Here is a 23,364-nt window from a genome sequence, read left to right on the forward strand (position 1 = left end):
AGCAACGAAACTAATTTTATGGTTGGGTCACAACATGAGGAACTGTATTTAAAGGGCCAGAAGTTTGAGAACCACTGGTCTAGTAGGTAGAGTCCACAGATGCTGCTAAATATCCTGCAATAGACAGAACAGCCCCCCCACACACACACACCCACACACACACACAAAATGAAGAATTATCTAGCCCAAATGCCAGTAGTACTGACACTGAGAAACCCTGCAGTAGCCTATTGTCATGTGAGGTCCTCAAGGGCAGGGAATGTGTAATATTCAATCATGTAAGCTCAGAACAAGCTATAGAGCCTGACACACAATAGGTGTTCAGTAAATGTTACTGAATAGATCATCTGTACACCTCATCTGGCACTGGAGTGTTCACTTATTCCCCACCTTATTCAGGAAAAGAATTGCAGCAGCTGACAAAAAAAAAAAAAAAAAAAACAAAACAAAAACAACAAAAAAAAAAACCACAAAGACCTATGCAACAGAACAGAATAAAATAAATGAGGTTGTCTTAGGAAAAAAAGAAGATAAAGTCACAGGTGGGTTGGGATCAGGTAAGTATCGGGAATAGTGATTACAGTCTCCGCTAGGCATGAGCTGACATTTGACTCTGGGCTTCCTGCTGGCCACAGCAAAGAGGGAAACATGAGATTCATAGCATTCATCCAATGAAATACCCAGCTGCTCAAGGGAAGCACAGCTTTCTCTGATGCAGTGACATGACAGGCACGGGAAGGGGAGTAGAGAGGGAGGAGAAGGCAACCCTCTGAATAGCATCAACACACCAGGAGTCTTTCATGACTATTTCTTACAACTTTCTCTGAGTTACTTTGACCTCATTCTCTTTGCCATGTAACTTGGTAGTTCCTCCCTTCTCAGTGATTTTGGACTTGGCCATGTGACTTTCTTTGATCAATGAGATGAGGACAGATATGGTGCAAGCAGGAGACTTAGATGGGTTTGTGCAGCTGGATGTGGTTTCTTGCATTTCTGCCATCACCATGAGAAGGATGTGCCTGGCTACCCCCTAGTCCTGTGGTCGGCAAACTGCGGCTCGCGAGCCACATGCAGCTCTTTGGCCCCTTGAGTGTGGCTCTTCCTAAGCCTTAGGAGTACCCTAATTAAGTTAATAACAATGTACCTATCTATATAGTTTAAGCTTAAAAAAATTAGCTCTCACAAGAAATTTCAATCGTTGTACTGTTGATATTTGGCTCTGTTAACTAATGAGTTTGCCGACCACTGCTCCAAACAAGGTGAGAGATATGTGGAGCCCAGCTGACTCAAGTTACCCCACAAACGTGAAACCTGTAGCACAACCACCCAGCTGAGCCCAGCCTGGCACAGCAAATCCCAGTTGCGTGAGCAAGCCCAGCTGAGTCCAGCAGAGCCTCCCCAGCCAGCTCCTTCGATGCACAATCCGAGTACATGTCCACTGTTATGGACCACTGAGCATGGGGAAGGTTTGTTATGTGGCATCATTCTGGCACTAACTAACACATCTCCCAAGTGCAAAGTGAAGGGACAAACAAATATAAGCAATCTTTTTCAGGGCTAAGATGGAGCGAATGGGTCTACATTAGGTTTTCCAACTGAACTAGGTAGTAACTCCTTGATGATGGAATACAGGTCCCCCTAAAGTGGCCACCACAGACCTGGGTACTTAAAGACACTTGATGCAAATGTGCCCATTGGTATTTGAGTGGGAACATAAGCAATCAGGGCATTTCAGCACAATGCCGAAATGAACCAAAGTCAAAATGCTTGCAAAACTGGACAATCAATTCACTGAGTTGGACAGACTATAGGTTCAGATGCTCTAAATGCCCTGTCAGATCAGATCCAACCAAGGACCTACAATAGACAGGGTGGTGACAGGTTTTCTAGGCTTGGCCCTCACGTGGTAGCCACCCTCCTTCATATGGCTGGGTTCTTTCTGGCCACCTCAGACCCCTCAGAAATGGGTCCAAAAACTCCCTTCATCTCCCATTCTTGCACATGGCTCCACTGCCAACTCAGAGTGAGCCTACATGTACTTCCCTCCATTGGGTAACTGGCCTGGGATCTCTAGCTTGAGCACTCAGATATTAAAAGGCTTGGCCCCATCTATACTTACATTTCCTTAACGCCTCATGTAACAAAATGTTTAAAGGCATGGGCTAGAGAGTTGGTCGATCCTGAGTTTCTACTACAGCTCTGCCACGTATGAGCTGTGTGACTTTGGGAAGGCACTCAACCTCTCTGAGCCTTAGTTGTCTTAACTGTACAATGGACATAACAACATTTACCTGCCTTAGGGTTGTTGTTAGGTTTGAAAAAGGTGTCCTATATAATAAAAGCCTAATATGCAAACTGACCAAACAGCAGAATGACCGGTGGAAAGACCGATTGCTATGACACGCACTGACCACCAGGGTGCAGACACTCAACGCAGGAGCTGCCCCCAGCCCACAGGCCCCAGGCCAGCCAAGGCAGGTGCCAGTGGGGGCCCCCCCGATCACCCTGCTGGTCACCCTGCAGAGGGAGGTGACCGGCAGTGGCAGCGAGGAGTGGGGCCAGCAACCAGTGGCACCAGGCCAGCCAAGGCAGGTGCCAGTGGGGGCCCCCCAATTGCCTCGCAGAGGGAGACGACTGGCGGCGGCAGGGGGCGGGGCTGGTGAGCGGGTGGTGCCAGGCCAGCCAAGGCAGGTGCCAGCGGGGGTCCCCCGATCGCCCCCCAGGTCACCTCACAGATTGGCCCTGATTGCCAGCCAGGCCTAGGAACCCTACCAGTGCACAAATTACATGCACCGGGCCTCTACTGTCATATAAAGTACTTAGCATAGCCCCTGGCACACAGTCAGTGTTTAATAAATGTGAACTATTATCATTTGGCTTTGAACTCGGAGAGTAGACTGGTCAGAGAGAGTTTCTGTGGATTGGAATGGAAAAGTCTTGTGCGAGAATATAATAAAGTAATATATACCAAAAAAAAAAAAAAGAAGAAAGAAAAAGAAAAAGTCTTGTGCCACAGAGTGACCTGCTGACGGCAAGAGTAAGGTCAGATACGCTACCCCACAGGTGGCAGTGAGTGCAGCGGGCTGCCTCCCTGGGATGTATTGCGCACTGGCAGGTCACTTATGGTCCAGGCAGCTTTACCTAAACACCTTTGCAACAGCTTCCACTTTCATGTTGAAGACTCTTCTCAGCAATGGCCCTTTGTCACCTCTGGGAACCATTTCAGCAGCTTGATCTGTGCGCTACCGTCACAATGCTGGATTTCCTTTCCCACCACCCTGACAGGCCAACGGTACCGATCCTATTGTTTCTTCACTAAACTGACAGCTGATCAGCTATGCAAGAGTACATTAGCAGAGACTGCTGCAGGAGCAAAACCAAAAGGAAGAGGCACCCTGGCTGTGTGCTCAGTGGTTGGAGCATCTGCCTGTGCTCCAAAATGTCACGGGTTTGATTTCCAGTCAAGGGCATGTACCTTGGTTGCAGGTTCAATCCCAGACCCTGGTTGGGGCACCTGCAGGAAGCAACTGATCAATGTGTCTCACAGCGATGCTCCTCTCTCTCAGCCCTACCCTCCCTTCCACTTCTCTAAAAATAAATCAGTGGGAAAAATATCCTCGGGTGAGAATTGACCAAAAAAAAAAAGAGGCAAGAGAAGTTAAAAGAGAAAGATGGCGGCGGTATAGGCAGACGCATCCCAGGTCGTGTCCCTGAGCAAATGGAGTGAGCAGCTGAAACTAGTAACATCCACCCCGAATTGGCGAAATTCCTCAGCTGGCGAGACGGTTTACAGCCGGGAAGAGCAGAACTCCCCTGGAAAGGTAAAAAAACCAGGGATTTGGGCAGGAAAGTTTGCCAGACCTCTGAGCCCAGAGAGTCGGAGGGAGACCGCGTGGCAGACAGCCGCGTCCCTTGGGACAGGCACAGCCCCTGACGGGGGAAAGGAGAACCGCGGGATTCCTGGCGCTGCCGGGGGAATTGAGAGCTGGGTCTGTGATCACAGAGGACTGAGCCTAAAGGGGGCAGCCTGAAGAGCTGACCAGACCATGCAGTCCCGGTAAGAGAAGAAGCTTACAGAAACCAAGCCTTCCCCGTTTCCGCGGCCGGCGTTTGTTTGTTTGTTTTCACTGAACCCTGTTCATGGGACATTTCGGATACAGACACTCACCTGTGCTGAAGAGAGGGAGAGTGTGCGGAGGAGTGGAATCTGGGGAGAGACTGAGGAGAGAAGGGGGGCCGGGAGAGGTGACAGCGAATTGAGTGCTGAGTCACCCCTGAGCCCAGGTCTGAGGCAGCCATTCTCTCCGGAGAGTGAGACTCCTCCCCCCAGCCCCCAGGCAAGGCGCACAGCCACACCCAGATTCCACCCTCTAGGAGATCAAGGATTAAAATAACCTGATCAGTCCCTGGGAGTTAACAGGGTCTGGCCTATAGAGGGATTTTCAATCCCAGCAACAACACAGCACCGGTAACTCTTACGCAGCCAGCTCTGGGCAGTGAACTTCCACTGGACAGAGAGGCCCTGTAGCCTCAGAGGCCAACCCCAGAACACTGCCACCCAGAGGCTGACCCACAAACTGACTCTTTGCTAAACACAAAATAAGGCAGTCTGGGAAACAAATGCGGCTTGCTTTAAAATAAGGACTGTGGTCTACAACACAGAGGAACAGTGTATCGCAGGGAAACTCAACACTCTCCTGAATACCGGGCAGGTCTAAGGCGAGCCACACTGAAGAATCGAAGAACCGAAGGACCTTCACTACTGCAATATTTTTTTTTTTCTTTTTTCACCTTTTAACTAAGAAACAAATTTTTTTCTTTTTTTTTCTTTTTTTTTTTTTTCTTTTCCTCTTCTTCTTTTTTTTTTTCTTTTCTTCTTTTTTCCATCACCTGATTTTACCCTTTTAATTACTACCTTCTTATTTTTAACCAGTATTATTACTGCTACCATTTTACCATTTTTTTTAAAGTGCCATTTTATTTTCTCTTTATTTTATTTTGGGATTAGTGTTCTCCATTCTATTTTCATCGTTATATTATTGGTTGTTTCTAGTTTGCATTCATCTCCAGGGAGCTGTTGCTGGAATTTGTTGGGATTAATGGCTGTTCTATAGGAGTATTCTCCTCATATAAAAAGTCTCTTCCCCTCTTCCACTTCATTCTCTCTTTTTGCTCTTTTTTTTTCTTTTCCTTTCTTTTCTCGCTTTTACTTTCCCCCCTCCTTTTTCCCAATTTCATTTTTGCACTCCTTTTTTTGGTCCCTAATTTTCTTTTCTTTTTTCTCTTTTCTCTTTTTCTCTTCCTTCTTCCTTATCCCCTAATTCTCTTAATTCAGGTGGTCACCTTTATTTGGGGTTATTAATATCGTGAATATATTTGTGTATAGTGCCTGGTACGTGGTGCCTTGTTGTGTTGTATTTTGTGCCTTTAAATCAACACAGCAGATCCAAGCAACAGCAACCTCCTGAGCACCACACCCTCTGCTGAGGAACAGCAGCTGTACATGAAACCTCGCCCCACCAGCCAGAAGAGCCACCACAGCTGTGAACAGCACCCACCAGAGGAGTTGCTGCCAACTGAAGAGCAGCTGCTACCGCAACCGCCCGAAGAGGAACCGCAGACCAAGGAGTCACTGCCACCAAGGGAGCAGCCACTGAACGACTCAACGTCTAGATATGTCAGTGAGATCAAACATGGGTAGACAAAGAAACCCCCAAAGGAAAGAGAAGGAGGACTCTCCAGAAAAGCAGCTAAGTAATACAGAGGCATGCAACATGACAGAAAAAGAATTCAGAATAAGGGTCCTAGAGTGCATAAACCGGATGGAGGAAAAAATCGACAACCTCAGCAAGAAGCAAGAAGAAACAGATGAAAAAATCGATAACATATGGAAGAAGCTAGAAGAAACAGATGAAAAAATCGATAACATATGGAAGAAGCTAGAAGAAACAGATGAAAAAATCAACAACTTAAGTAAGACCCAAGAAGATATGAAGAGTGATATAGCTGCAATGAAAAACTCCATTGAAAGTATCAACAGTAGACTAGGAGAAGCGGAGGACCGAATTAGTGATTTAGAAGACAAGGAAGCAAAACACACCCAAAACGTACTGCAATTGGAGAAAAAAATGAAAAGACAGGAGGAGAGCCTAAGGGAGCTTTGGGACAACATGAAACGAAACAACATACGAATAATAGGGGTACCAGAACAACAGAAGGATGAACAAGGATTAGAAAACCTATTAGAAGAAATAATATCAGAAAACTTCCCTGAGGTGGGGAAGAAAAAAGTCACACAAGCCCAGAGAGTCCCAAACAAGGTGAACCCAAAAAGACCCACACCAAGACACATCATAATTACCATGGCAAATGTTCAGGACAAAGAGAGAATCTTACAGGCTGCAAGAGAGAGACGGAAAGTTACATACAAGGGATCTCCCATTAGATTGTCAAATGATTTCTCAACAGAAACACATCAGGCCAGAAAAGAATGGACGGAAATTTACAAAGTGATGCAAAGCAAAGGACTGAATCCAAGAATACTCTATCCAGCAAGGCTATCATTCAAACTTGAAGGGGAAATAAGAAGCTTCACAGACAAAAAAACGCTAAGGGAGTTTATCACCACCAAGCCAGCAATGCAAGGAATGCTAAAGGGACTGGTATAAAAATAAGAAATAAAAAGCTCAGAAAGAAAACAGCCACACAAAAACAGAAATGCCTACAAACAAGTACCTTTCAATAATAACTTTAAACGTAAACGGACTAAATGCTCCAAACAAAAGACATCGAGTGGCTGAATGGATAAAAAAACATGACCCATACATCTGCTGTCTACAAGAAACCCACCTCATTAGAAGGGACTCACACAGACTGAAAGTGAAAGGATGGAAAAATATCTTTCAGGCAAATGGAAAGGAAAAGAAAGCTGGGGTAGCAATACTTATATCGGACAAAATAGACCTCAAAGTGAAGGCCATAACAAGAGATAAGGAAGGCCACTTCATAATACTAAAGGGATCAATACAACAAGAAGATATAATCCTGGTAAACATATATGCACCCAATGCAGGAGCACCCAAATTCATAAAAAAACTCCTGGAAGATATCAAAGGAGACATCGACAACAATACAATCATAGTTGGGGACTTTAATACACCACTGACAGCACTGGATAAGTCCTCTAGACAAATAATCAGCAAAGATACAGCAATCCTAAATGACTCACTAGATCAGATGGACTTAATAGACATCTTCAGAACACTTCACCCGAAGGCCAGGGAATATACATTCTACTCAAATGCTCATAGGACATATTCAAAAATAGACCATATATTGGGTCACAAGCAAAGTATCCCCAAATTCAAGAAAATTGAAATCATAAAAAGCGTCTTCGCAGACCACGATGGCATAATATTAGAAATAAACTACAATAAAAACAACCCAAAATACTCAAACACCTGGAAGCTGAATAGCATGCTATTAAATATTGATTGGGTTACCAATGAAATCAAAGAAGAAATTCGAAACATCCTGGAAACTAATGACAATGAAAACACAACAATCCAAAACCTATGGGACACAATGAAAGCAGTCCTGAGAGGGAAGTTTATAGCTCTACAGGCCTATCTCAACAAACAAGAAAAAATGGTAGTAAATCATCTAACTCTACAACTCAAAGAATTAGAAAGAGAGCAACAAGAAAACCCCAGAGTGAGCAGAAGGAAGGAGATAATAAAGATTAGAGCAGAAATAAATGACATAGAGACCAAAAAAACAATACAGAAAATCAATGAGACCAAGAGCTGGTTCTTTGAAAGGATAAACAAGATTGACAAACCTCTAGCCAGACTCACCAAGAAGCAAAGAGAGAGGACCCAAATAAACAAAATCAGAAACGATAGAGGCGAAATAACAACAGACCCCACAGAAATACAAATGATTGTTAAAAAATACTATGGACAGCTCTACTCCAACAAACTAGACAACCTGGAGGAAATGGACAAATTCCTAGAAAAATACAACATTCCAAAACTCAATCAGGAAGAATCTAAAAATCTCAACAGGCCAATAACTATGGAAGAAATTGAAGCAGTCATCAAAAAGCTTCCAGCAAACAAAAGCCCAGGACCAGACGGCTTCACAGGGGAGTTTTACCAAACATTCAAGGAAGAACTAAAACCTATCCTCCTCAGACTACTACAAAAAATTCAAGAGGAAGGAACACTTCCAAGCTCATTCTATGAAGCCAGCATCACCCTAATACCAAAACCAGGTAAAGACAACACAATGAAAGAGAATTACAGGCCAATATCCCTCATGAACATAGATGCCAAAATCCTCAACAAAATCTTAGCAAATCGGATCCAGCAGTACATCAGAAAGATCATACACCATGACCAAGTAGGATTTATCCCAGGGATGCAAGGATGGTACAATATCCGCAAATCAATAAACGTGATACATCACATAAACAAATTGAAAGAAAAAAACCACATGGTCATATCAATTGATGCAGAAAAAGCATTTGACAAAATTCAACACCCATTTTTGATAAAAGCTCTCAGCAAGGTGGGAGTAGAAGGATCATACCTCAACATAATAAAAGCCATATATGACAGGCCCACAGCCAACATCATACTCAATGGACAAAAACTAACACCATTTCCCCTAAGAACAGGAACAAGACAGGGATGCCCCCTCTCACCACTCCTGTTCAACATAGTACTGGAAGTGTTAGCCATTGCAATTCGGCAAGAAGAAGAAATAAAAGGCATCCAAATTGGAAAAGAGGAAGTAAAACTGTCCTTATTTGCAGACGACATGATATTATACATACAAAACCCTAGAGACTCCATCCAAAAGCTACTGGACTTAATACATGAATTTGGCAATGTAGCAGGATACAAAATTAACCCCAAGAAATCCGAGGCATTTCTATACACCAATAGTGAACTTTCAGAAAGAGAGATTATAAAAACAATCCCGTTTACCATCGCACCAAAAAAATTAAGCTACCTAGGAATAAACTTAACTAAAGAGGTAAAAGACCTCTACTCAGAAAACTACAGGACGTTGAAAAAAGATATAGAGGAAGACATAAACAGATGGAAGAACATACCGTGTTCATGGATTGGTAGAATCAACATCATTAAAATGTCCATACTACCCAAAGCAATCTATAAATTCAACGCACTTCCCATTAAAATACCAATGGCATACTTCAGAGATCTAGAACGAACTCTCCAAAAATTCATCTGGAATAAAAAAAGACCTCGAATAGCTGCAGCAATCCTGAAAAAGACCAAAGTAGGTGGGATCTCAATACCAGATATCAAGATGTATTACAAAGCCACTGTTCTCAAAACTGCCTGGTACTGGCACAAGAATAGGCATATAGATCAATGGAATAGAATAGAGAGCCCAGAAATCGGCCCAAACCAATATGCTCAATTAATATTTGACAAAGGAGGCAAGAACATACAATGGAGCCAAGATAGTCTCTTCAATAAATGGTGCTGGGAAAATTGGACAGATATATGCAAGAAAATGAAACTAGACCACCAACTTACACCATACACAAAAATAAACTCAAAATGGATAAAGGACTTAAATGTACGACAGGAAACTATAAAAATTCTAGAAGAATCCAAAGGCAACAAAATCTCAGACATATGCCGAAGCAATTTCTTCACTGATACAGCTCCTAGGGCACTTGAAACGAAAGAGAAAATGAACAAATGGGACTACATCAAAATAAAAAGCTTCTGCACAGCAAAAGAAACCATCAACAAAACAACGAGAAAACCCACTGTGTGGGAAAACATATTTGCCAATGTCATATCTGATAAGGGCCTAATCTCCAAAATTTATAGGGAACTCATACAACTTAACAAAAGGAAGATAAACAATCCAATCAAAAAATGGGCAAAGGACCTAAATAGACACCTTTCAAAAGAGGACATTCAGAAAGCCAAGAGACATATGAAAACATGCTCAAAGTCACTAATCATCCGAGAGATGCAAATCAAAACAACAATGAGGTACCATCTCACACCTGTCAGACTGGCTATCATCAACAAATCAACAAACGACAAGTGCTGGAGAGGATGTGGAGAAAAAGGAACACTTGTGCACTGCTGGTGGGAATGCAGACTGGTGCAGCCACTATGGAAGACAGTATGGAGTTTCCTCAAAAAACTACAAATGGAACTCCCATTTGACCCTGTGATCCCACTTCTAGGAATATATCCCAAGAAACCAGAAACACCAATCAGAAAGGATATATGCACCCCTATGTTCATAGCAGCACAATTCACCATAGCTAAGATCTGGAAACAGCCTAAGTGCCCATCAGTAGATGAATGGATTAGAAAACTGTGGTACATCTACACGATGGAATACTATGCTGCTCTAAAAAGGAAGGAACTCTTACCATTTGCAACGTCATGGATAGAACTGGAGAGCATTATGCTAAGTGAAATAAGCCAGTCAATGAAGGAAAAATACCACATGATCTCACTCATTCATGGATAATAGAGATCATTATAAACTTTTGAGCAATAACAGATACAGAGGCAGAGCTGCCTCAAACAGATTGTCAAACTGCAGCAGGAAGGCCGGGGAGGGTTGCGGGGCAGGAGGTAGGGGGGTAAGAGATCAACTAAAGGACTTGTATGCATGCATAGAAGCATAACCAGTGGACATAAGACATTGGGGGATAGGGGAGGCTAGGGGACTGTCTAGGGCGGGGGGATAAAATGGACACATATGTAATACCCTTTGTAATACTTTAAGCAATAAAAAAAAAAAAAAAAAAGAGAAGTTAAAAGAGAGAGAGAGAGAGAGAGAGAGAGAGAGAGAGAGAGAGAGAGAGAGAAGGAAGTTTTGAACAGGGATCAGATTATCGACGAAGTGCGCAGTAGCCTCCCATTGCCTGGTCTGAATGTCCCTCCTAGGAGGGATGGAGCTGTGCAAACCATTGCCCAAAGCAGCAAGAAGAGCAGGAGAAGGCGGAAGCTGACATGGTCCAGCAGAGAGAAGAGTGGGACAGGAAGAGGAAGAGGAAGGTCAAGCTGGAGCGAAGCTGGAGTGGAAGCATGGTTCAAAGTCTTGGCCCTTCCACCCCTGGTCCCGGTGGAGAAACACATGATGATTTTGATACCAGGATACTTGAGGTAAGAAATGTTTTCAATATGACAGCAAAAGAGGGAAGAAGGAGATCAGTCCGTATCCTGGTCGCTGTGGGGAATGGCAAAGGAGCCACAGGTTTTGCCACTGGAAAAGCCACTGAACCGTGGATGCTTCCAGAAAAGCAAAGAACAGAGCAGTTCACTCTTTGCATTATACAGAACGATATGAAGACCATGTGATATCCCATGGGATCCTTTTAACATTTAACAGAACATATATCAAGATGAAGAAACAACCCAGAGGCCATGGCCTCTGCTGCCACCAGCCATCATCATCGTCTGCCCCTCACTGGCATGGAAGACGGGTGTGCCAAGGTCTCGGGGTCCCTCACATGCTCACCTCACCTGGGCCTCTTCCACGAGCTCTCTCACCAGGAAACCCACCAACAGCTGACTGGGAAGAGTGTCTGTGTTGTGAAGTCCAAGGGGAGTGCCGCCCTCTGCCCAGCGTGGCCGTTCGCCGAAGGGGCCTTGATAAAGGACCTGGGGCCAGAATAGCCAATTGGACTGGGAGGAGGTGAGGACCACCCAGGAACAAAGTGTTCCATACAGTCAGGTTTAAGGAGGACCCCAGCTGAGCTTCCCTGGGCCTCATCCACCACAGTGCCGGGCGGGCCAGCACCTGGAGGCAGCTCAGCTCTCACACCTTAGGGTGTGTGTGTGTGTGTGTGTGTGTGTGTGTGTGTGTCTGTTTTAAGGGAAGACTAAAGAAAAAACACACAAGTGTTCCATGTTTGTACCCCAAGGAGTTGAAACGTCTTCCCAAATCACCTGCCATTTATTATGTATGTTATGCTAAGAGCTAACCCCATCTAACAGGTGGGGAAACTGAGGTTCAAAAAGATAAAGAAACATTCCTAAAGGGCTCCAGCTAAGAAACTATCAGAGAAGATTCAAACCCAGGCCTGTCCCACTTCTCCCCCCAAGCCCTGGCTCTTGCCCCTACATTGAGCTGTTCCCCATATCATGGCCACCTGCCTCAGTTTGCAGACATCCCCTGGGCCTCCTCAATGCCATTTTGCAGGCCTCGCCCCAGCCTGTTAAGTGGGAGAAGATTCTAATTGTGTCTGACCACAAGGTCTGCAGGGAGTTAATAAATTCTTCCAAGAGAATATTTGCACTGAAGGCCTTATTGACTGGAGTCCATTTCCTGAGCTGGCATAAATTTTTCCCCCAGCAACGGTTGCAAAGCAAGTTCAAGTACAAATCTTGATGCCTAATCTATAGGACCCCTCACTTATCTCCAAGGCTACATCGGCAAAGCCTGCCTGCCAGTCAAGGCCATTGCAAAAGGACAATCCCTAGAGAACACAGAGAGGTAATTTTTAGGGGTTCCAGGTTTCCATAAAAAATGGACTTCAGTTCTTCTTTTCTCTATGGTTTTTCAAATGAATTATCACTTTTCTCCCTCACAGTCTCATGTTTTTCCTGGAAAGAACCACAACTGATTCATTGCAGTGTTGTAATACCCCATAAACAGAAACAACCCAAGCATCCACCAGTAGGGAAATGGTTCAGTAAGCATGCTACGTCCCTCCAAAAGAACGCTGTGGAGGCACACTAACGAATGAGGAAGACCTCTATGTCCCCAATACACAGTGGTCTCCAACTTGTATCTTTTAAATGAAATTATCAAGGTTTAGAAAGAGTATACAGCTTTGTGTAGGAAAGAGATGGGAATATATAATTTATAGTAGCAACATGAAAAAAATGGAAGGATAAGCCAGCAGGAAAAGGTTCCCTTGGATGAGGAGAGGATAGCGGTAATAGTGAAAGTGGGGCTCCTCTGAGGCAAAGATGGGGGCAGACATGGCAAGAAAGAAGGAGTGGGAAGTGGTCCACCCAGCCAGTCAATAAGGTACACTGTCTGTAGAGAGTTTAAAAAACAACAATAGGGGAGGCTAGGGGACTGTCTAGGGCGGGGGGATAAAATGGACACATATGTAATACCCTTTGTAATACTTTAAGCAATAAATAAAGAAAAAAAAACAAAAAAAAACAATAGCCCTGGCTGGTTTTGCTCAGTGGATAGAACGTCGGCCTGTGGACCAAAGGGTCCCAGGTTTGATTTCAATCAAGGGCACAAACCTCGGTTGCAGGCTCCTCCCCGGACCAGGCCCTGGTCAGGGCTCGTGCAGGAGGTAACCAATCAATGTGTTTCTCTCACATTGATGTTTCTCTCTGTCTTTCCCTCTCTCATCCACTATCTCTCTAGAAAAAGCAACGGAAAAAATATCCTGGGGTGAGAATTTAAAAATAAATAAAAATAACTACAGCCCTGGCCAGTGTGGCTTAGTGATTAGAGCATCAGCCTTTACACCAATGGGTCACAGGTTCAATTCCAGTCAAGGGCATGTAAGTTTAATCCCTGGCCTTGGTCAGGGCACCTGCGGGAGGCAATCAATTAGTGTGTCTCTCTTACATCGATGTTTCTCTCTCTCCCCCTTTCCTTTCCTCCCTACTACTCTATCTAAAAAAAAAAAATCAACAGGAAAATATCCTCGGGTGAGGATCAAAAGAATAATAACTACGAAATGAAATGTGGTGTCATGAATTGGATCCTGGGTCCAAAACGGGACATTCGTAGAAAAACCAGTGAAATCTGAATAAAGTCTGTAGTTTTGCTAATAGTACATTGATGTTAGTTTCTTAGTATTGAGAAATGTACCAAGGTTATGTAAGGCACTATATTAGGGGGAGCTGGACAAAGGGTAAGGAAGGGAATTCTCTGTGCTGTCTTCACAACTTTTCAGTAAACCTAAAATTATCCCAAAATAAAAGTTTATTTTTTTTAAATAAATGAGATGTGCTGAATGGCATATGAATAAATAAGCATGGTGAAATGGGGGTGGGGGTAACTAAGGGCCATCTGCTTTTTATTATTACCATGGATGGCAATGCTGACCAGTAACAGTGATAGAACACCCCCCTCCCCTCAGGGCACCCCTCAACGGCACCCCCTCTTTAGAGTCCTATGCTCTAAAGGTACTTTTTAATACCATTCTTAGTTTGGAATTATGTAATTACTTTCCATACACAAAAAAGTACAACAAAATTTGAAAATAAAAAAGAAAGAACCACGATGCTGGGCATAAATAACCCAAAGCTGCGAACCACTGCCAAGGGCCTCCGTCCAGGCCAGGTTACAGCAACTCTCACCGAAGTCCCACAGGAGTGAAAATCACAGTGGGACTCAAATCCAGGTCCATCCGAGCCCAGGTCCCACAAGCTTTCTGATGGACCTTCTTGAAGGCAACAAAACATGCTCAACAGATCAGCATGGGAACCTGCAGTTCTTCTTCTGCCCTTTTTAGAGGTGTCAGCAGGGATATGAAGATTTTATCGATGGGATGGGCATTTTGCCCTCCATCAGGACTCTGCTGCTCCCGGGAAGTCAAGTTGGCAGAGCCTCAATCACTGAACCTAATGCTGGAGGCGGTGGGCAGAGCAGACAAAAGCTGAGGACAAGCCCTTTCCATTCAAATCAACAAATAGTTCCTTTGAGCACTCCTGTCTCAGGGTTCCTCCCTAAAAGGAAGACAGGTCCTTATGGAAACCCCACAGCCTCAGCTGTGTGCTTTCATACTTAATGGTGACTTCTTCTGTTGCAAGTTTTCTGATTATAGCCATCATTTCCAAGACCTGCAGGTGTTTGCTCACTGTGGAGCCTCTGAAAGAGTTCCTTCTTTGCTCTATTTTCCCCAAGATATCTGCATGACTCACCCCCTCAGTTCATCCAGGTCTTTGTTCAGAGAGACCTTCCCTCACCATCCTCTCAAAATTGAGGCACCTTCTCCTATCACTCTCCATCCACTTACACGACTTTATCCTCACAAGCTTGCTGTCTCTTGGCGTTTATCCACATGTTAACTTGTTTGCTATCGTCCTTCTCTGAAAGCTCCATAAGAGCAGGGTCTATCCAGGCTGCATTCCCAGAGCATGTGACCTTGCAGAGTAAACCACAGGTGCAAAGGCCCTGAGGTGCAAACGACCATGTGACATGCTGAAAGAGCAGAAATAAGGCCAGTGTGGCAAGAGGGAGGGTGCTAGGAGATGAGGCAAGAGAGGCAGGCAGGGACTGGATCATGAAGGCCTTTGTAGACCATGGCAAGTGGTTTGGCTTTAATTCTGAGTATAACGGGTAGCCTCTGGAGGGCTGTAAGCTAGATTCCATTTAGTCTAAAGATCATTCTCGCTCCTATATGAAGAATAGACTGTACAGGGCAAGAGGTAACACAGAGACCAGTGATAAAGACTACTGGATCACTCCAGTGGCGATGGGGTGGTGGCTTGGATTAGGGGGTAGCACTGGAGATGGGCCGAAGTAGAAAGGTGGCTTGTGAATGTTTCCTGGCCATTGGCTGATGAACTGGATGTGGGATGTATGAGAAAGGAAACGGGCAAAGATGATTCCAAGTTTAAGGACCTGAGCAACTGAGTGGATGTGGGGGCATTTACTGAGATGGGAGAGTCCGAGGGAACTATACCTTGGGTTGGGGCAGCGGTAGAAAATGAAAAAGTGTTCGTGTTTTGTTCCATGAACACCAAGGAGCCAAAGGGGCATAATACAAGCTTTTGGAAACCAATGACCACTCCTTCTTCAGAGTACACAGTCCTTTCCCTTCTAGCAAAAACTTCTTCCATGCCCAGATTCCTTGCACAGAGAAGAAAGGAAAGGGGTTGCTGTGATTCACAAAAGGACCACAACGAAGATGAGTCTATATTAGACTGTGCACCAGAATCCACTGTGTTACTAATTTCCAAAGATGCCCCCCCCCACCCCCCAGCATGCATGCCCTTCTTCTTGTGAAGAAGTGCAGGCAATTCCCTCTCTCCTCTAGGCTGGGCTGGCCTTCTGATCAGCGTTGAGCAATAGAGTAAATGATGGAAGTGATGTGCCAGGTCTTCTGAGCCGTAAGAGGACTGACAACGTTCACTCCCTGCCCACTAAAGACCAGCTGCCAAGCTGGGAGAAGCCCAGGCACATGGAGAAAACACATGGAAGGGAATGGAGGCAATCTGGCGGAGCTCCCAGTCAACTGCAAGAACCATCACCAACCACGCAAGAGTCATGCTGAGTGCTCCAGCCGAGTCAAACTCCCAGACGACTGCAACTCTACCTAACGTCGCCTGGACCAGAAGGTCTGAGAGCCAACTTCCAGAACCATAGTGATAATGAATCAGTCTAAGTTTGTTGTGGGTTAACAGTCAGCAGTTGATACCATTCAATCTAATCACTACTGTGTTTTCCTTGATTCTAGGATTCTCTTGATGTAATAATCACACACTGTGTGCACGTATAAAAAATACATCATGATTTCAGAAACCTTAAAAATCTGCTCAATGTTTGTCTTGGAAACAAGAATATGGCCACTAGATGACTCCAAGTTCTATACCCTCCAGATTCTCACACTTACTTCAACTACATGCAGACAACAGAAAGAATCTTTAGACAAGTCAGGTTGCATCTGGCTTATCACCTGGTTTGTCCCTAAATGTATTGCTTCCTTAGAGTGTGCAGACGTGTCCCACCCTGTCTCCCTCTCAGGGCGTATTTTAGTAACACTTCTTTTTGATGAAGTAAGACACAGAAACAGTCCTAAAACTCAATTTCTGGAAGTCAGTGGAGGCCAGGGTTTGGACTGAAACTCCCAATCTTGCCTAATTAATGACACACGTTATTGCCCCAGGTCCCCTAACGAAAAGCAGCCTCGGAGCTTGATGTGTCTTCCCAAAAATAAAATGCAATAAATAAATTAGTGTCCGCAGGGACTGTGGTGGGAATAAAGGGAAAGCCACGAAAGATAGATGATGTCTCAACTAATTTTATGATTTATCGATCTCCACTTCATTCATTTTGCAATGTGGGAGAGCTCATTTTTCTGCCTGGCCCACGGTGGTGTCACCCTTGCTAAGAGATATGATTACCATCCCCAAAACTGTGTTTGTGAAACAAGAAGTGTGGCTTCTCTCTGCTGCTGAGTTCAGCAGTTTTCTTTTATTGTGTGTGCCGGACCTGCCAGGAACCAAAATTGATGCACTTATCCGGAGACTTGTTGGACGGTCACAAGAATTTTTCTCATTTTTCTTCCAAACAAGTTCATCTTTAAGCAAGTGCAGATTCGTGGTTTAAATTACTGCGTTGACACCTCATCTGTTTCCAGTGTGTGTAACCTCACACGGAGGCGAGAGAAGGGGAGAGAAGTGTCATCACTAACCATTTGTGGCCCATGTGACAACTTGAGTTTAAAGCTATATTTGTCAGGGCCCAACACAACCCAAGTTGGATGGCTCAACAATTCCGTCCAGCAAGTACTGATTGGATCCAGGTATTGTGCTAAGTATGCTGGGGGTAGCTGGTCAGCCAGTAGTCAGTTAATATTCATTTGGCACCTAGTGTATGCTCAGTGCTGGCATCACAGAGTGAACAAACTGGACATTGTCTCTTTTCTCATGGAAACTGTTGCCCAAGGAGAAAAGACTGAATTTCAAAACAATGACTATGGAAAGAGGAGAATAGGATATATTAGTCAGCGATGCCACAGCTGTACTATGCAGCACACAACCAGTGGCTTACAATGACATTTATATCTGCTAATGCAACTATGATCCGCTTGGGTTTGGCTGATCTAGTCAGGGCCTAGCTCTAGGCTACCAGTTCAGTTCAGATCTGTTCCATGCATCTCTCATTCTTCTGAGACCAGCAGGTGGCCCAGGGCATGTTGCTCTCAGAAGTGAAAAATGTGAGCCCAAAACTTAGTCATATTTCAAATCTCTGCTCACTAATGTCCTACTGGCCAAAACAAGTCATAAGGCCAAGCTCAAAATCAAGGAATGAGGGCATAAACTCCATCCATACTGGAGAGGGAAGGGAGTGAACATTTGAGGAGAAATAATCCAATCTACCACACAGAATAGTGTCATAAACAAGTGATGTATGAGGGATCAGAGAGAGTAGAGCCTAGTGACCAAAGGGTAAATTTATTGGGATGATGTCAGGGAGGTTGGCAGGGGACAGACCTTGTTGGGCTATTGGGCATATCTGATTTGTGATTTCAAACGATCACTTACATTGTTATGTAGAAAATGGATTGTAAGGGGCACAAGAACAGAAGCAGGGAATCCCATTAGGACACAGGTGTTCCAGGTGGGAGACGGTGGGTGGCATGAACTTGGGTGGTAGCAGTAGAGATGAAGGAAGTGGCTAGATTGAGAAACAGAAGCAAATGGTCAAGGTAGTGAAGTGGCTAACATATGGTCCATGGCCTTAAAGAGCTAATAACCTATTTGATGAGACAAGGAAGTACATAAATAGCCATGGTATAGTGAGGTCTGATATTTTATGGGGCCATAAACAATGCCCTTAAGAAAAATAAAGAGCCCCGTGAACTTTGTCTGAGGACATCTGGAAAACTTCAGGGAGGAGGCGACATTTGAGCTGGTCTTCAAAACGTGTCGTCTTAAGTGGCACCAAGCTGGAGAGGAAAAACCATCTCAATCAGATGTCACCAAGCCACACCTGTGATGGGCACACAGGAAAGTGCAGCAGCCAAACAGAGAGAGGACAACTTCCCATGCAGACAAGCCATAGTTAAAGAGTACAGGCTCTGAAATGCTTTGACTGGTGCATATACAGGAAGGAAGGCCACCAGGCAGTAAGATGAGGAACAGGTAGGTACTCCACCCCACTATTCAAGGAGACCTGTTATCACTTCATACCCATTAGGATGGCTACTAGCAAAAAGACAAGAGATAAGTGCTAGTGTGCATGTGAAGAAAAGGAAATCCTTGTGCATTGCTGTGGGAGCGTACAATGGTGCAGTTGCTATGGAAAATGGTATTAAGGTTTCCCCCAAAATAAAAATAGAATTACCATATGATCCAGCAACCCCCCTTTGGGATATATATCCAAAGAAAATGAAATCACTATCTTGAAGAGATATCTGCACTCTCCTATTCATTGCAGCATTATCCACAATAGACAAGGCATGGAAACAACCTAAGTGTCCGTTGATGGATGAATGGATAAATAAAATGTGATATATACACCATGGAATATTATGCAACCATAAAAATAAGTTAACCCTGCCACTTGCAACAACATGGATGAAACTTGAGGGCACATGCTCAGTGAAGTAAGTCAGACAAAGAAAAACAAATATTGCATTATCTCAGTTAATGTGGACTCTAAAAAAGCCAACTCACAGAAACAGAGAATAGAGTGATGGTTGACAGGGGCTGGGGGAGAGGGGCAGAGGAAATGAGGAGATGTTGGTCAGAGGGTAAGTTTCAGTTATAAGATGAATAATAAGCTTTGGAGATCTAACATTCGACATGGTGACTATAGTTGACAATACTGTATTGTATACTTGAAAACTGCAAATAGAGTAAATATTAATTGTTCTCACCACCACCAGCACCACCACACGAAGGTAACCATGTGAGATGATGGATATATTAACTAACCTTGAGTGCTGATCATTTCACAATATACATTTGTATCAGATCATCATACTGTACACATATCTATAATAATAAAAACATAATACACTAATTAGATGGGACATCCTTCTGGACGAAGCCAGGGCTGCAGCCATGGGATCCAGGCAGCCACTGTGGCTGCAAGGGAGGGATCGAGGCAGCTGCGGCAGCTGCAAAGGCCTACTCTTGCACAAATTTCGTGCATCAGGCCTCCAGTAATGTTGTATGATGTTAAACTTACATAATGTTATCTGTCAGTCAAATCTCAATAAAGTTGGGGGGAGAAAGGAGATTTGTGACTTTGTGCACCCCCAATTTGCCACCATTCTGGGAAAAGGGGACAGGAGACTTGAGGGAGGCAGTCTGACAAAGACAAAGCCTCAGAATTGGCCCTAGCCTGGTTGGCTCAGTGGACAGAGCATCGAACCAAGGCCTGAAGGGCCCCAGGTTTGATTCTGTTCAAGGGCATGTACCTCGGGTGCAGGCTTGAGCCTCTGCCCTGGTGTGGGCTCGAAAGGGAGGCAACCCGTCAATGCGTCTCTCTCACATCTATGTTTCTCTTTCTCTGACTCTCCCCCTCTCTTTCACTCTCTCTAAAAATCCATGGAAAAATATCCTCAGGTGAGGATTAACCAAAAAAAGCCTTGGAATTGAAACTAGCAAAGAAATCGCTACGATAGCTGGGGGCTAGATGGGTCTGTATTTATAATCGTAAAAATGTAGAAATTACCCAAAGACCCTCAATAAGGTAATCCTATATAATAAAAGCCTGATATGCAAATAGACTGAACAGCGTAACTGGAACAACCGAACAACCAGTCACTACGACATGTGCTGACCACCAGGAGACGTGTGCGGAACATGGCAGGCGTCAGCCGTGGCGGGATGGTGGAGCAGGTGAGTGGGGGTGCTGGTCGCTATCATTGGGGCGAGCCTCTGGTGGTTACTGAAAATTCTTTGCTCCTGCGAGCCGCAGTCCCACCTGGAGCTCGCACCTGCTGCCAGTGCTGGTCTCGCTTGCACCCACTGCTGGCACTGGAGCAGCCGCTCACACCCACTGCTGGTGCCCAGTGCGGCCCTGATTGCTTGGTGCCATCAGTGGGTGTGAGCGGCGGCTGCTGGCCCCGATTGCCCCTCAGGACTTCTCCACCTCCCCCTGTTCCTGAGAGATTGGGGCCGGCAGCCACCACTCACACCCACTGCTGGCCCAGCTCACACCTGCTGGTGGCGCCAGAGCCGCCGCTCGCACCCACTGCCGGTGCTCAGCACCGGTCCCAATCGCTCAGCACCATCAGTGGGTGTGAGCAGCGGTGGTGGGAGCAGGGCTGCTGGCAGACAGGGGACCGGGGACGTGGTGGGAGGAACTGGGTGGGGTTGTGGAGGATGGGCCGAAACCCGCCCCTGTGCCTACCGCAGCCTCACAGCCCACAGTTCCTTTCAAGGTGCATGAATTCGTGCACTGAGCCCCTAGTAATTAAATAAACAATGGTGTGTCCATACCATGGAATATTATTACTGTGCAAAATTTTCTCATTATAAAAATTCATTATTGAGAATGTGGGAACTACAGAGAGATGCCAAGAAGAAGATGAGACCCCCTCCCAGAGAGAGCCTGTTAGCATCTTGGAGGACGCTCTTCCATTCTCTGTGGTATTTTGAGTCTGTGTGCCTTCCTGCAACCAGGTGTGCTTATCTAACACAACTGAAAGTTTATTGAACTTGCCAGTTAGAATCCTGCTTTTCTCCCGTAGTATCAGTTGAGGTGTTTTCCCATATCTATAAATTTTTATAAAGAAGATTAATGGTGTGAGAAATTGGTACTGATTTTATGAGGGTAGAAAGCGGGAATGCTAAATTATACATTCAACATGATTTCGATTACATAAACATTTCACAGGGACAGGCACGTGTGTGTGGTGTATGGGAAGAACCATGTGAGTGACAGTAAAGAGAGAGGCCCTGTGTTCAGCATGGCTGTCTTTGGGTTGTGGGATTACAGCCAGCCCTCATTTCATTATTTACACTTTTCTGCATCTTCTTCATGTTATACAGGAACATGTATTGCTGTTGCAATTTAAAAAAAAAATGTTTTTGCACAGAGACAGTGGATTTGAAAGAAAATGAGGGCGAGCTGGTTCATCAACTCTGACATCTACGATTCTGGGGTTCCATAAAACAAAAGAAGTTTACGGAAGCTCCAGGCTCACCTCAAACTCCCAGAGTTACATCTTCTGCTCAGGCCAAACTTAGGAGTCAAGGAACAGAATGGAGAGGGGAGGTCCAGGCTGGGAGTTCATGGGACCCAGAGGGCCTGCCCCATTAGCTTGAGGGTCAGTAGATAAGGGAAAAGATCTGGGTGGTCTGGCAAAGCCAAACACAGAGAAAACTAGGCTGAAAGATGCCAGATGTTGGGAGGTCAGAGGGTAAAAAAGAGCTGCAGCAGCCAGCCCTCATCCAGGCCACAGGCTCCCTATGCGGCAGGACTGGGAGAAATTCTCCAGCCTGACCCTCAGGACATCCCCTCACCCTCACTTCCTGACCAGGATGCAAGGGCAATCTTCAGTGTCACTTTTCCCAGGAAGATAATGGAGAAAAGGGGAGTGGAAACCTAACTGTGGACTTATTAGGGCTTCAGCGAATGCTGGCCTAGAAACCTTCAACACCCTGCCGTTGCCTGGGAAGAAGAGCCAACACTCTTTTAGCATGGCATTCAGGGCTCCCCTGCTTCCCTCCAGCAGTCACCTCCTTTCCCCTATCTCCACTCACACACGCGCACATACACACACACGGAAACACACATGTGTCCACACTCGCCAGGGCTTTGCACATGCTGTTCCCTCTGCCTGGAATGCCTTTCCCTCGTTTCCACCTCCTGAATTTCTTTCTCTCTCCAAAGCCGTCTTCCCAGAAGCCTTTTGAAAAACTACTGCGTGAATAAAGCAAGAGACAGGTTCTGTTTCAATCCAGGCCGACCCTGGACAAGCTGGGCCATCCTTTGGATCACAACTCTCTCATCAGTAAATTCAGATTATGAAGTAGATGCCTCAGGATTGAAGGAGAAAATGTATTTCTAATATCTGTCAAAAAGCAGTCAAGTCGATTACAGCAAATGCCAACAAATGTCAGGGCCTCGTCCTTCCTGGTATCAGTTCTCCACCGGTTTTCCGGGTGGTGCTTTGCCTATATATTCACCATCTTCTGTCAAAACCTCCTTTTACACCTCCAGAGTCGAAGATGGTGCAATTGCCAAGAACAGCACCTCCAAATTTAGATGGAGTTGGGTTGCATCCTAGCGATGACATCTCCTAGCTGTGTGATCTTGAACAAATTATTTCACCTCTCAGAGCCTAGGTGTTCCCATGTGAGAAATGGGTTTAAGGTTTAATATTGGGAATGTTAAGAGGGTTAAGGTACCCAAAACAGTGCCTGACACACAGGAAGTGCTGGAAGGTTTGTTATTACTGCCTCTTGGGGTTATGATGAAGATGGGGTTATGATGAATATCCTGAGTCCTGGCTGGAATGCAGGAGTGGAATAATCTGGCATTTGGTAAGCACATCCAATGCCCCTCTCTCCACCCCCTGAGCAAATGTCAGTCAATTCCTTTTCAGACCAAAAAGGCCTGTTCTCTCCAATTCGCTGGGCTCCCCGGATTCATTTAGCCATTTCCCCACCCAGGTCCTAACCAGGA

At 45.0% G+C, this 23,364-nt stretch overlaps 1 pseudogene; it reads left to right on the forward strand.

The window, feature by feature from the left end:
* LOC118656546 overlaps nucleotides 1-11,690 on the forward strand; it is a 31,639-nt pseudogene extending 19,949 nt beyond the window's left edge.
* The last annotated feature ends 11,674 nt before the right edge of the window (nucleotides 11,691-23,364 follow it).

Source organism: Myotis myotis, unplaced genomic scaffold (assembly GCF_014108235.1).
Source record: "Myotis myotis isolate mMyoMyo1 unplaced genomic scaffold, mMyoMyo1.p scaffold_m19_p_5, whole genome shotgun sequence".
Classification (NCBI taxonomy): Eukaryota; Metazoa; Chordata; class Mammalia; order Chiroptera; family Vespertilionidae; genus Myotis; species Myotis myotis.